This window comes from Cryptomeria japonica, chromosome 9 (assembly GCF_030272615.1).
Source record: "Cryptomeria japonica chromosome 9, Sugi_1.0, whole genome shotgun sequence".
NCBI lineage: Eukaryota > Viridiplantae > Streptophyta > Pinopsida > Cupressales > Cupressaceae > Cryptomeria > Cryptomeria japonica.
The window spans coordinates 219,414,062-219,428,718 of record NC_081413.1 but is presented as its reverse complement, the minus strand read 5'-3'; positions in this window follow the sequence as shown (position 1 = coordinate 219,428,718).

Here is a 14,657-nt window from a genome sequence, read left to right as displayed (position 1 = left end):
AAATAGTGGCTGTGCATTTCTGTGCGACAACTCCTCCTTATTCTTTTACTTTTCTATTTCTGTTTTAGCACGACACCTCTGTTATCTGTTCTGTTTATTTATAATCTATGTGAAAGTAGGAGAGTATGCTTTTGTCTATATAGAAAATCAAAAATCCAGACCTTTGGCACTTTTCTATTCTATTTAGCGTGACTATATGCTCTGACAGCAAGAAAGTGTGAAAATAGGAGAGTATGCTCTTGTCTATCTAGACAATTAGAAATCCAAATGTTTGGCACTTTTCTGTCTATTTAGTGCGACTGTCTGCTCTGTTAATATGTCTGAAATTTGTTAGGTGCTAACAGTAGTCTGCATTTTCTTTTCATTTCATGTTATCTGTTCTGTTTAATCATAACCTGTCTGACCACAGGAAAGTGTGAAAGTAGGAGAGTATGCTCTTGTCTATCTAGACAATCAAAAATCCAGACCTTTGACAATTTTTTTTAATTCTGTTTAAGTGAGGCTGTATGCTCTGTTAAATCTAGGGTTTCTGTTGGCTCTGTTAAATCCAGGGTTTCTGTTTGCTCTATTAAATCTAGGGTTTATGTGTGCTCTGTTAAATCTAGGGTCTATTTGCTCTGCTAAATCTAAGGTTTATGTTTGCTCTGCTAAATCTAGGGTTTAAAAAAAAAAAAATCTGTTTTTTCATCATATCTTCTTTATCTTGACTCCATTTTCCTCCAAACTCCACTGGATTCTCCGCATTGCCATTTTCCACATTTTCTTCCTTGGGGGCCTTATCCCAAAAATCCACTTTTTGAAGCCTAAATCCCATATTTCTCTATTTTTAGGGTTTGCCATAACTTCTTCCCCTTTTATCCAATCACCTCCAAATTTTTTCCATATTATCCATCTCCAACTTTTGCTTCTTTGCCCCTCTTTGACAAATTTTCCCATTCCTTCATCTCTCCTCCAAAATCCACATTTTTCGTTTGCCTATCCCTTGGAAAGTGGCAAAAACCTAGTCAAACCCCATTTACCCATCAAAGCTTTCTTCAAATCCACATTTGTCATCAGTAAAAAAGTTTTTATTCATGTTTTTCTATTCATTCCCAAAAAATAAAATAAAAACAATATTTTTATCATTTTGTTGTTTTTTGCAGGACGCTTATTGAGGACTCTATTTTTCCAAACTAATCAAATTGTTTTGCAGGACGCTTGTTGAAGACTCCATTTTTTTCAAACTACTAATCAAGTTGTTTTGTAGGACACTTGTTGAAGACTCCATTTTTCAAAACTACTAATCAAGTTGTTTTGCAGGTTGCCTAGCTGATTCAACCAAATCTTATGCATTTATTTAAACTAGGCACCTAGATATTAAGTAAAATGGAATGAACCATTGTCTTATGTGTCTTTAAGAAAAGCATAAAAGTAGGAAAGTATGCTCTCATCTTACTAGACGATCAAAAATCCAGACCCTCCAACCTTTTCTTGTTTGATTGTGTGTTTACCTCTAGCGGGCTTGCCCTCCCAACTTGCTCTTTAAGAAGGTAAGAGGGGAACGACCCAAGTGAGTACACCCGGAGCTGGGGTTCCCAACTCACTATAATAAATAGGCCATTGACTATGAAAGGGTTAATGGTTGGGGCTATATGAGAGTTCACTCTCACATTGGGTGCTGAGTAGGATCCTAGAGATCTCAATCACACTTGCGTGAGTACTAAGTTCTTGGTGCTTCGTTGGACTATAGGCCTCAATTATGCTTGCGCAACTTCGAAGGGTAGCTCCTAATGAAAAGACTTACTAAACACCTTGTTCATAGTGGCCAAAAAACCTTCTAGTCATTGGTGCAGGAGGTCGGACCTCTGAAGCGGCCCATATTCTTACGACCCTTAGTAGAGACACAAAGTTCGCCATGAGGAGTTTTCATGGAAATTGATGCTTGGCTGCCCCAAGAAGTGAGTGTGGTGGAGGGGAGCTAGTGGGGTCAAGAATCTAAGTGTCTGCTCTAGGTAAGCATAGATGGGAAACCAATTGGGATTCAATGACTATTGTCCTTCCCAGCCTTAAGAATGTTGTATATGAGCATGAGTGTCTTTGATATAATATGCATTTGATGACTGTGTTTGCTTTGTTTGATACATACTTGCTAAGAGTAGACTAAAAACACATCACTATCCCCAAACACTTTGCAAAAACACTTGTCAAGACACAAACAATTATCCAATTTATTACCTACACCAAGTCCAAAAAAATAAAATTGCATCAAAGCTCTGTCCATCCCATATTTCATAAGCCTAAGAGAGAAGCTAAGAGTCCATCATCTCCATCAACATTCAAGTTTGTCCTTTGAAACACCAACTATTGTCCAAATCAGGGTGGTCGTATCCCTTCATACAACTTGCCATTCGAATCGATCCTTCACGTTCATACCAAAGACAACCTAGTCATCAAATTTCTTCTAAACCATCACTACTATACCTCCTCCATCAATCATCCTCAAATTTCCTAAGTCCTTTCATCACAAATTTCTTAAGTCCTTTCATCACAAATATCGTGTATGGTCGCAACTCGATCCCAAAAGAAAAAGATGGCTAAACAACAATATGGCATGCCGGACATTGATGTCCTATATGAAGATCCGACACAAGATCATACATAAAGTGGGAAACCTAGCAATCAAGATCAAAGTCAAAATCTTGACATGGTTAACCAAGATGAACTTTGTCCAGAAGTGCAAACTTTCCTAGCAAATTCTTATAACCAAGAGATGATGGAAAAGTTTATTAAAGACAATCCTACTGCACTTCTAAAAACTTTCCTTGAACATGGAGCTCAACTTCTGCTTGAATTTAATAGATCTGCTCTCACCCAACAACCACAAGGAGACCTCGCTTCCACACAAAGTGTTGCACCTACTATTCAAACTCAATCAATTGCAGCCCCATCAATCATCTAGGCTTAATCAATGCCACCTGCGGTACCTCCCACCGTGGTCTCCATCCCACCTTCTTCCTCCTTACCATCCATATCATTATCAAATCCGATCTCATCCATTCTCCAACAAACTTCTATACCACCTCCTTCTATTCAACCACAAATTTCTATTCCACAAACTTTCCTTCCTCCCAACAATGTTGCAAATTTTATCCGGGCTGTATTCAATCCCGTCACAACCATTTGTGGACCACAAACAACTGTCACTCAAACTCCAGTGAAATCGATCATCACATCCCACATTCCCACCTCCTCATCATATCAATATATTGGTGGTGGTGCACCCTCTTTGTCTCATCCAATTCTTGGGGCAAATACACTTCATCATTATCAAAGCCCACAACAAGACCTCATCAAGGAAATTCAAGACATGAAAAATATCATCGAGGACATGAAACAAAGGACTAATAAAAGGAAAACTTACTCATTCGAAGAGTTTTGCCCTTGTCCTTATGATCCATCTATATCAGTTGCACCATATCCCCTGGGATTTGAGATTCCTAAATTCACCAAGTATGAAGGCAAAGGAGATCCTCGTGACCATGTCTGAGAATTCCACATCTTATGCGAAGAAGTCTCCTATAGTGACCTTTATCTTCGTAGACTCTTTCCCAACAGTCTCATGGGAGACACCTTGGCATGGTTCTCATCTTTACCACGAGGTTCCATTGTCTCTTTTCCAGACTTGGCAGAAAAATTTGCTGCCCACTATGCATACAACATGGGTAATGATGTTTCTATGACGGACTTATGTAATACAAAAGAAAGGCCCGGAGAAACCTTCACCAATTTCCTACAAAGATGGCGACATCTTATCAAGAAATTCTAGTGGGACATACCAGAACAACATCAAATTGAACTATTCCAAAAGAACTTGGTGCCTGAACTTTCAAGACCTTTAATATCTCAATGTATCAAATCCTTCCAAAAATTGACAGATATGGGCCTCACCCTCGAACATGTCTTGTTGGAGGAAGGGACCTTGAAAAATTACTAGAAATCAACACAAAGTTCTTCCTCTTATTATAACGACAAGCCAAAATTCTAGTCCAAAAACAAAAATATGGTCAATGATGGTATAACTGAGGCAAAGTGGGTCCAAACCATGGCCACTCCCCCAAAATCCACCACCAACAATCATCAATTCAACAACCAAAATCAATCCCAAAAACCTCACAACAATGTCTCAATCCAGGGATGACCACCCCGATCGAATAATAGGACTCCAAGAGATTTCACTCCTCTGGCTGAGCCTATTGAAGTGGTGTTTCAAAAACTTGTCCAAGCAGGTATAGTGGTTTTTCCAATCACTCGCCCGTTTGACCCCAATCAACCTAAACCAAGATGGTATAATGAAAATGAGTATTGTGAATACCATCATATCAAGGGACATGATACACGAAAGTGTATGAAATTGAAGATCTACATACAAGATCTCATTGATAGAGGTGAGATTGAGATAGCAAATACAAAACCTGGTAATAACAATGACAAACTCAAAATGTACTAGGAACCCTTCCCGAAGCATGATAAAGGAAAAGGCTCATCATCTAATGCAATGAGTTATGACTATGCTAATCACATAACCGGTATTGATTTTTTAGTAGGTCGCATTGAACTTGCAGACAATCATGTCAATGTTATAACCATCCAAGGAGTCAATTCTCCTTCTTCCCAAAGCAAACCAAATCCTGCTAGGATAGTCATTCAAGGCGCCACGCCTTCCACCTCCCATTTCCAGAATGACTACAATGCAACTACATGCCGAGGAAGAGACACCATCCAAGGAGTTCCTCCCCCACCAAACCCCCCACCCATGTCTTCCACTCGCCGATATGACCTCCTTGATCAGCTTGGGAAGACACCTACGCAGATCTCCATTTTGGAACTTCTCAAGACCTCCTTGGTCCATAAAGAAATTTTGGAACAAGCCCTTCTCCAATCACGCGTTCCAGATAACATCAACACCACCCAATTCCAAGCCCTCATTGGAAACCTTGCTTCCCAACAGCACATTGTATTTAACTCCAAAGATGCTCTCGTAGATGAAGACCATAACAAACCTTTGCACATCGAAGCTCTTATTCACAAGCATAAGGTCAAACGTATCCTAATAGATGGTGGATCTGAGCTTAATCTGTGTACATACAAATTAATAAAACAATTGGGACTTTCTGAGGATCTGATAGACACATCAAGAAGGATCACAATAAAGGCATACGATGATACAAAAAGAATTTCAAAGGGCATGATCACCTTACCTCTTCATGTGGGCCCCATTACAATTGAAACCCCTTGCCAAGTACTAGATCTTGATCTCCCCTACAACATTCTCCTTGGGAGGCCATGGATTCATTCCTTGCAGGCCATACCCTCCACCTATCACCAATGCATCAAATTCCCCTATAATGGAAGAGTGATCACTGTCAAAGGTGATCCCCAACCTTTTCAATAATGCAAACTATTAGAGGGGAAGCATCTGTATCATTGCCCACTAAATAGACCCTTGCCAATGCCTCCATCTGATGCATCAAATGTTGCCTCCACATCATCCCAACCAAATAATCAAATCAAGATCTTGGACAATGGCTGTGGAGAATACAAATTAGATGACGTCTTATTGATAGGAAACCTCCCTCTCTCTCTTAAGTCATTTGGAAAACCAAAAGAGCTCAAAAAGGACCCGGAACCAGTCATGCAATGCATAAACACCACCTTCCAGCAATGGGGCCCACTTGATAATGAGAGCCTCAAAGAAAATATCTCTTCATGGCTATATAGGGAAGAGGATGAAGATCTAGCAAGAATATCCAAAAAAATGTACCCAAAAGCATTTGTCATAGTTGAAAAAATGGGTTACAAAGGACATGGCTTGGGACCAGAGGAGAAAGGAAGAAAAACACCCATAAATCCTATCTCCTATAGATACAACAGAGGCTTGGGGTACACCTCGATGCCTAAGATTACTATCGCTGGTGCCCCTTCTAGTCCTTCTTCGGATATTGAAAGTGTTGACAAAGAGGAATTCCATGAAATGCCTTATGAATATGAGAACGATATCTTCTTGGATGCTTACATCAATACCATCACCCCCGTAACCCCTCCCACTTCACATGAGCTACATCTTGTCCATCCTAAACTCATTGATTGGGGCCAATGAGACAAACCCACTTTAGATATCTACGCCAATGATAATGCTCTCATTGCTCTCCTAACAGTGCAAAATATGGAAGATTGTAGCAGAATCGAGGGTATTCAACTACACAAAAAGGGATACTTTGGTAGTCAAGTCAATGCCCTTAGCCACAAAAAGGATAATAAAAGAAAAAGATATGATTTCGTAGGTGAAAACCTCCCTGAGGCGCCTTTGGATGAATCAATAACCACCTTACATACCTTGCCCAATATTTTGCACTTGATCCTGAACAATGCTCTTCTCTAAGACACTTCACACTTATGAGGTTCTTGCATCAATACTCTCCTCGTCATTAGACTTTCACCATCTTCGGGTGCTAGGTGCATTGTTGGAGTTCTTGTACTACTCCCTTCCTCCTGCACATAGTTCACCCTTTTTTCACCTCCATGGGAAGAACTAGGCTTTTCAGGACACCTATAAGCAAGATGACCTAGTTTTTGATAGTTGTAGCATTTCATTATGGAGAAATAAGACCCTCTACCTGGGCCACTAGACCTACCCCTTCTTGGGTTGCTTGATCCCCTTCCCCTATAATTAGGTTTGCTCTGAGAATCCTTGCTTTTCTTTATAAGCTTAGATTCCCCCTGGGACCTTTGGTCTATGTGTCTTCCCCCCAAACTACCTCGATGGCCTCGACCATCTCTGCCTCTTCCTCTACCTCTGTTATGTTGTTCTTGCTTCTTCCTACTCCTTTCCTCTACCTTGAGTGCAAGTTGATAGCACTTCTGGACTATTGTATGGCACAACAAACTTAACTCTTCTTGTATGTTCCATCTCAAACCATTGAGATACCTAGCAACCTTGACATTCTCATCCTCTTGGATCTTTGACCTAAGGCATAGATTCTGAAACTCCTCGGTGTAGGTGCTGACATCTAATTCTTTTTACCTAAGGTTTTGCCTTCTCCTATGGAGCTGTATTTCATAGTCCTTTGGAATGTAAGCCTCTCTGATCTTGGACAACATTCCCTTCCAAGTTGCTATGGGCCTTTTGCCCTCTTTCTCACGTTCATCCTGAATGAACTTCCACCATGTTAAGGTAGCTCCTCTCAACCTGGACTTAGCCACCTTCACTTTCTAGGCCTTTGTCACACCATCACACTCAAAATGGTTCTCAAGCCCCTCAATCCACTCCATGACCACTTCTAGGTCCATTTTACCACTGAATAGTGGGACTCCTTCTAGTGTTCTCCCACTCATAGCCTTCAAGGCTTTCAAAAAGGGTTCATTCTCTATCATAGGGTCTGGTATAGGGGTCTCATCCTCTATAGCTAATAGCTTACCCTTACCTTCTGTTCCCTCTATCTTATTGTTGGCTTCATCTGCCTTCACTTCTACTTCACCCAACTTGTATTCTAAGAGGTCTAGCTTCACTATGAGTAACCTATTTTCTTCTTCCTGGTCTTCCACTTTCTTTGCTAATTCTTCATTCGTCACCATGGTTGCCAAATTGCTACTTCTTCCCAAGTGTAATTGTGCTCTGATACCACTATGATAGGGAGGTAGTGCAAGTGGGTTGCCCAATAGGCTTGTATGTTATTAGGTGATAGGTCCTTGCTGTTTCAAAGTGGAATCACCAAAAATCAGAGTGCAAGAGGTTTAATAACAACCAAGCAACTATCCTTGATCCACCTCCCTAAGTCCAACTCTTCTTGGTTGCTCAAGGGCTTCAAATCCATTATTTTTGTCTCCCTCTCTAGTGCTACAAAACCAAATTATGGAGTCTACCACACCAAATATGTTAAATGTATGCAAGGACAACTTGTCTCAACTAGACTTGATGGGTTTTAGGCTTTACATTCCCCATTTGTGTACCTGATTTGTCAAAAACCCAATTTTAGGCCTAAATTGGTCTACTATGAATTAGCCCTCCTTTTGGGGTTTTTTCCTCACCTTGCTCCAGCGATGGACTTCCAAACAAAACAAAGTTGATATTCAGATACCCTTTTGGGAGTTCTTGAAGATTTTCCATGTTTAGGGGTCCCTAAGGCTTTCTCCATGACTGTCCCAAAAATGGGCATAAAAAGAGGGTTTTGGTAGGGTTTGTTGGCAAAATCAAAATTTAAGCTTGAGACCCTTCATATGACACAAGAACACTTAGTTATACCATGCTACTAACTAACTAGGCCACAATCAAGAAGATTTAAACCTCAAAGGATGGAGAACAAGATTTTTACAAAATGCACATAAGGAAAGTGCAACATTTGACAACTTTTCATTCTTGCCTTCTACAAACACAACTTTTGCATGAATACCAATTACAATTTGAAGCATGTGAACATGACCATCATTAGTGACAAGAAGGAATCATATTAGCCCTACACAAAAGGCATTAGGAAATTACAAAAATAACAAGTAGTTCACTGTCAAGTTAATCATGACTGCCCTCTCACTGCCTTTTCACTTTGGACCTGCACTTCACACAATTAGAACTCCTTTCCAAGGTCTGTTTTGTGCTTTCTTAACAATGCTCTGCCTTTTGATGCTTAGTGTCCTTCATACCTACCATTTTGAAGAGGGAGATTACATATACAACCTCAAAAGAAATGTAAAAATCAGTCCTAGATGACTGTGACAGCCTGCTGGGTGTTTACCATTTTGCCTAAAGAGATCATTGATTGATCTTGGCATTCAGAATACCCATGGGTAGGGTTTACACCACTCCTTGTTCTTTTTTCCAAACAAACAAAGATTATACAAGGTTTACACACACCAATAAGTGGTGGAGAGCAAACAAAAGAAGGAAAAACTACTACCAAATAGTGACTCACTGTTTTGGTTTACAATTCACAAAACTGTAACATGTAACCCTCCTTGTCATGGCTTAGAAAGCCTCTTTGCTTGCACATATCACTTGGACATCAAGGCAGGTCTATCCACCAAATGAATGCAATTTCTATGGAAGAGAAAAGCATCAAACTTCTACAAGACTCTAGCCAAATGGCACAGTTGCCTAGGGCTCCATGGCCACAAAACTCCACTCTTGAAACCAAAACATGTATTTACATAATTTACAAATTGACCAACTGGTTCTTGAGAAGCCATGAACATTTTAGGACTTCAAGAAGCCAAGTTGGTCAAGCATCCTTGCCAAATTCCTAGACAAGGTAGTGAAACTGTCAAATCAAACTAATTTTGCTACAAACTCAAAACTTGATGAAATTGAATGCTGCCAAAGGGAGAAGTTTAAGAGAACATAGTAGAAACTGAAAATGCAAGAACAGTATGGCCAACAAGGTAAAAATGAGTGCAAAATTTCAAAATGATTAATAACTCCGATTGATCAACCCTTACAATAATTCAAATAGGAGAATAAATACCACTCCAGGTTGGTTAGCCTCCTGTACGAACAGGTACATGTCCAAGAACACTAAATTTGACATTTTGATGCCTAAATGACAACTTTTGATGCCTAGAAGGTGTAAGGTTGATCTCAAAGCCAAAAAAACACCTAAGAACACTAATCACACCTACAAACCAAACACAAAACATGTCTAGACATTTTCAAAACAAAAACACATTAAAAACTCACTTTTTACAACATTTTGCTAGGCAACTCCAAAACTGACAATTTTGAGCAAAAGATGAAAACAAGAAACCAAAACCACACAATGAGTTCAAAACTCATCCAAACAACTTAAAACAACACAAAAAAAACTTAATCAACCTTTCCAACTCAAAGCTAATAAAAATCAAACTTACTCTCAAACTTGCGTTGAAAATGAGGCCTAGGTGCTCCTGCACCACGTATTGATGCCTCCTGCTCCTAGAAAACCCCTTATTTTGTATATATGTGCTACTGCAGTGGCATTGGGGGCATTATTGGCACAAACAAATGATCAAGGGAAGGAACATGCCATTTACTACATCAGTCGGACGTTGGTAGGATATGAACTCAATTACACCCCCATTGAAAGAGCATGGTTGGCATTAGTGTTCATCACATAAAAACTATGACACTATATGCTAAATAATAAGACAAAATTAATTGCTAAAATTGATCCACTTAAATATCTCTTGTCCAAAGCTGCTCTGATTGGCAGAACCGCCAAATGGGTCATGCTCTTAAGCAAGTTTGACATTGAATATGTAGACAGAAAGGTAATCAAGGGACAAGTCATTGTAGATCAGTTGGCTGAAGCTCCACTTCTAGGCAACCATCCTGTTCTCACAGAATTACTAGATGAGTTCATTATGACTTTTACCACATCCTCCACATGGAAATTGTATTTTGATGGCTCCTACACTCAAAATGGATTGGGGGTAGGAATATTATTGGTCACACCTCAAGGAGATGGCATCCCAAAATCATACAAGATAGCCTTTGCATGTACCAATAACATAGTAGAATACAAGGCCCTCATCACAGGTTTACACTTGGCTATCCACTAGAAAATAAAGGAATTACAAGTCTATGGTGATTCCCAACTCATCATAAAACAAGTCAATGATGAATACTAGATAAAAGATGATAAACTCCTTCCCTACCGTATGATGGTTGAAGATCTTAAGCAACATTTCATGGCAATCAAGTTTGACCAAATCCCATGAACAAACAATAGGGATGGAGATGCGATGGCCACCATTGGCTCCCTCCTTCAAATGCCAGCACATAGTCAGAAGTGCGAGTTCTTGGTCAAGCAATTGTTTATACCGACATACGACCTACCAGAGTTTGAAATGGTGTGTGTTCTTGTTGGTCCCGAGTCCCCTTGGTACCAAGAAACCTTCGCTTTCCTCAAAGACAACACCATTCCCCCACACCTCACCAAAACCCAACAGAAAATCTTCATCTGCCGATGTGCCCGTTACACCATCCTTGCAGACACCTTGTTCAGAAGGCATTTTGATGGTTCCCTCCTAAGGTGTTTAGATAAACAAGAAGCAGAATGGGCATTGCGTGGAGTACACGAGGGTATCTATGGGGCACACTCAAGTGTACTCACATTGGCTAAAAAACTTTTGAGAACAGGATTCTATTGGCCTAAAATGGAAGAAGATCCATACAATTATGTGAAGAAATGCATCCCTTGCCAGCAGCATGGCGACAAGATTCATGCACCATCACAAGAATTGCAACCATTCATTACATCATGGCCCTTCTCGTAGTGGGGGCTCGATCTCATTGGGAAATCCACCCTTCATCTTCCAACAAACATAAATTCATTATCACCACCACCGAATACTTCACCAAGTGGGTAGAGGCTATCTCTCTTACTTTCACCACCGACAAGCAAATAGCCAAATTCATCCTAAACTACCTAATCTACTGATATGGCATCCCAAAAGTTATCATCATAGATAATGGTAAACAATTTAAGAGCCAGGATGTCAAAGAACTCTGCCAAAAATTCAACATCCAACACCGCTTCTCCACTCCATATTACCCCCAAGGCAATGGCCAAGCTGAGGCTTCTAATAAAACCCTAATTAAAATCCTCAAAAACATAGTCAATGAAGCAGGCTGTGATTGGCACCTGCAAATCCATCCTGCATTATGGGCCTATCGTACCTCCATCCACACCTCCACAGGTGCCACTCCTTATTCTCTAGTATTTGGTTTTGAAGCCATCCTTCCCCTTGAGATCGAGATCCCTTCTCTAAGGGTATCGCTGTAAAACATCCTACCAGAGGAAGAATATAGAATTGTGTGCTTACAAGAGCTAGAATTGTTAGATGAAAGGCGCCTCAAGGCCTTGAATCATCTCCGGGTATATCAAAACCGTCTGAGCATGAGTTATCATAAAAAATTCAAAACCCGAGAATTCCACGTTGGTGATCTTGTCCTCATGGAAAATTAGAAAAATCTACAAGAAAGAGAAAAGAAAGGCAAGTTCAAGCCTAATTGGCTTGGACCATATGTAATCATAGCAAAATATGGATCAGGAGCTTATTAGTTGGCTACTCCTGAAGGCGATCCTTTGGATGATCCAATGAATATCATGCAACTCAAAAGATTTTATGCTTAGTCCTTAGAAAGTCTTAAATGGTCAAAAAAAAAAAAATCAAGAAAAAAATTAAAAAATTAGAAAAAGATCCTGAAAAAATCGTCCCTTTGGTGAAAACCTAGCAAACAGGCACCTTATGACACACAATTTTTTTTTTATTAAAAAATCAGAAACATAAAGAAAAACAATTCGTACCTTGGTGAAAACCTTTGTGCAGGCACCAAGGTAAATAATCGGATCCACTGTCTATCATGCCAATACTACAAATCATCTGCTATCCAGCCCACCCATGCGCAACATTCCTTCTTTTCCGCCTCCCAGTAAAACATGCGTATGATGATGAAGTCTTTTCCTGAGTCATGAACAAGGAATGTCCCATTGAAACTAAGATTTTATGCCTTTGTGTGTAAGCTTCAAGAAGTCTTGAGAAACAATCCCAAGTCCATCCTAGTTCTACTCTTGGCAAGAGGTATCATGTGGTCACAAGGAAGAGACTTGTTAGATCTTTTCAGATAGGCTTGCATCTTTTGCCCTATGACTACCACTATTTATGACTACCTGGGTTCTTCCATATCTAGGTACATTATGATAGGTGCATACTGGGGCATATTTCATAGTATGGCATGTTTTGGATCCTTCTTGTATAAATCGGCGACCTGGTACTAGTGTTTATCAACACTTACCTTCTCGTGTACAAGAGGTATCAATGTGTTTGAAGGTTTCCTTGCATAAACCCACAACTTTGTATTAGTGTTTCTTAATACTTGCATTGTTGTGTGCAAGAAATTCCCATTTGTCTACAGAGTCAGTCCACACCCTGCGTTTCTCATGGCATCCTGATTTCTATATTCAATGGTGCAAGTCACTCAGGGAAACATCAAACTAGGTTGGCTCTCCACATTTGTTGTGCATAAAATCTCACCATAATTCCATCAAATCCTAAACTCAATAATCCCATGGAGTTCTCAATTGCCCCCATTTTCCTCCACGGTCTCGCATCTCATATTTTTCTTTCCAAATACCTCACGACTGCTTCATATTTGTTCCTCATCTATCCCTTCCACCTTAATTTTTCTTCCTCTATTTTTTTTCTTTTTTCTTTTCCTCACATAATCAATTTTGATTCTGATTCATGTCTTATACAGGATGTATCCTTCCTGAAACCAGATGCTCTGATCATGTCTTATACAGGATGAATTCTTCCTGAAACCAGACGTTGTGATCAATCATGTCTTATACAGGATGAATCCTTCTTGAAACTAGACATTGTGATCTGATCATGTCTTATATAGGATGAATCCTTCTTGAAACCAGACATTGTGATCTGATCATGTCTTATACAGGATGAATCCTTCCTAAAACCAGGCATTGTGATCAGTCATGTCTTATACTGGATGTCTCCTTCCAAAAACTAGACACTCCGATCATGTCTTATACAAGATGAATCCTTCTTGAAACCAGATGTTGTGATCTGATCATGTCTTATACAAGATGAATCCTTCCTAAAACCAGACGTTATGATCAGTTATGTCTTATATAGGATGTATCCTTCTTGAAACCAAACACTCCGATCATGTCTTATATAGGATGAATCCTTCCTAAAACCAAACATTGTGATCAGTCATGTCTTATACAGGATGTATCCTTCCTAAAACTAGACACTCTGATCATGTTTTATACAGGATGAATCCTTCCTGAAACCAAATATTGTGATCAATCATGTCTTATACAGGATGAATCCTTCCTGAAACCATACACTTTGATCATCTTTGTCTTATACCAGATGAATTCTTCTTGAAACCGGACTGAATCTAGATCTTATAAATCAAATCAAATCAAATCTATCGGGATATCAATTTCGCAAAACTCCAAAGATCAAATACCTCAATTGATCTCTTGAGGGGGCATCACCATACCATAATCTATCAATCAAGAGCCAGGGCATCCTATCAAACCAATATCAACATCAAAACAAGATTATTCTTTGAATCAATGTGTCATCACACCTCGCTTCTATTAGGGGCAAAATGTAGACACTTAAAAATAATTATTTTAATTATTTTTAATTCCTCGCATAATTAATTAATTAATTAATTATGTTAATTCAAATTCCTCTCAATATTAATTAAATATAATTAATATTGTTAGTATAGCATATGATTGATTTATTTAATAAATCAATCCCTTTCTTTATTCTTCTAAAAAAAATCAAATCCTCACAAATCTCCCTCTTAGCTAATTAATTTCAATTAATTAGTTAACCTACATGATTCCTACAAATCATCTTCTTAATTCATTCTTCTAGAAACTCCCTAAACTCACTTAACATTATTCTTCTAATTTTTTATTCCCTCTCCTAGTCAAATTCTCCTACAAATATTAATCCCACCTAACATTTCCTCTAATCCCCCTCCTAATGAGTCATTAATGGTTAATCATCATGATTAGCCACAAAGTCAACTCTTTGTTCGTTTCATCCAGCCACTAGCTTTAAATGCTCTTTTCCTAGGTGAATGTAAGATTTTCAAAATCACACAT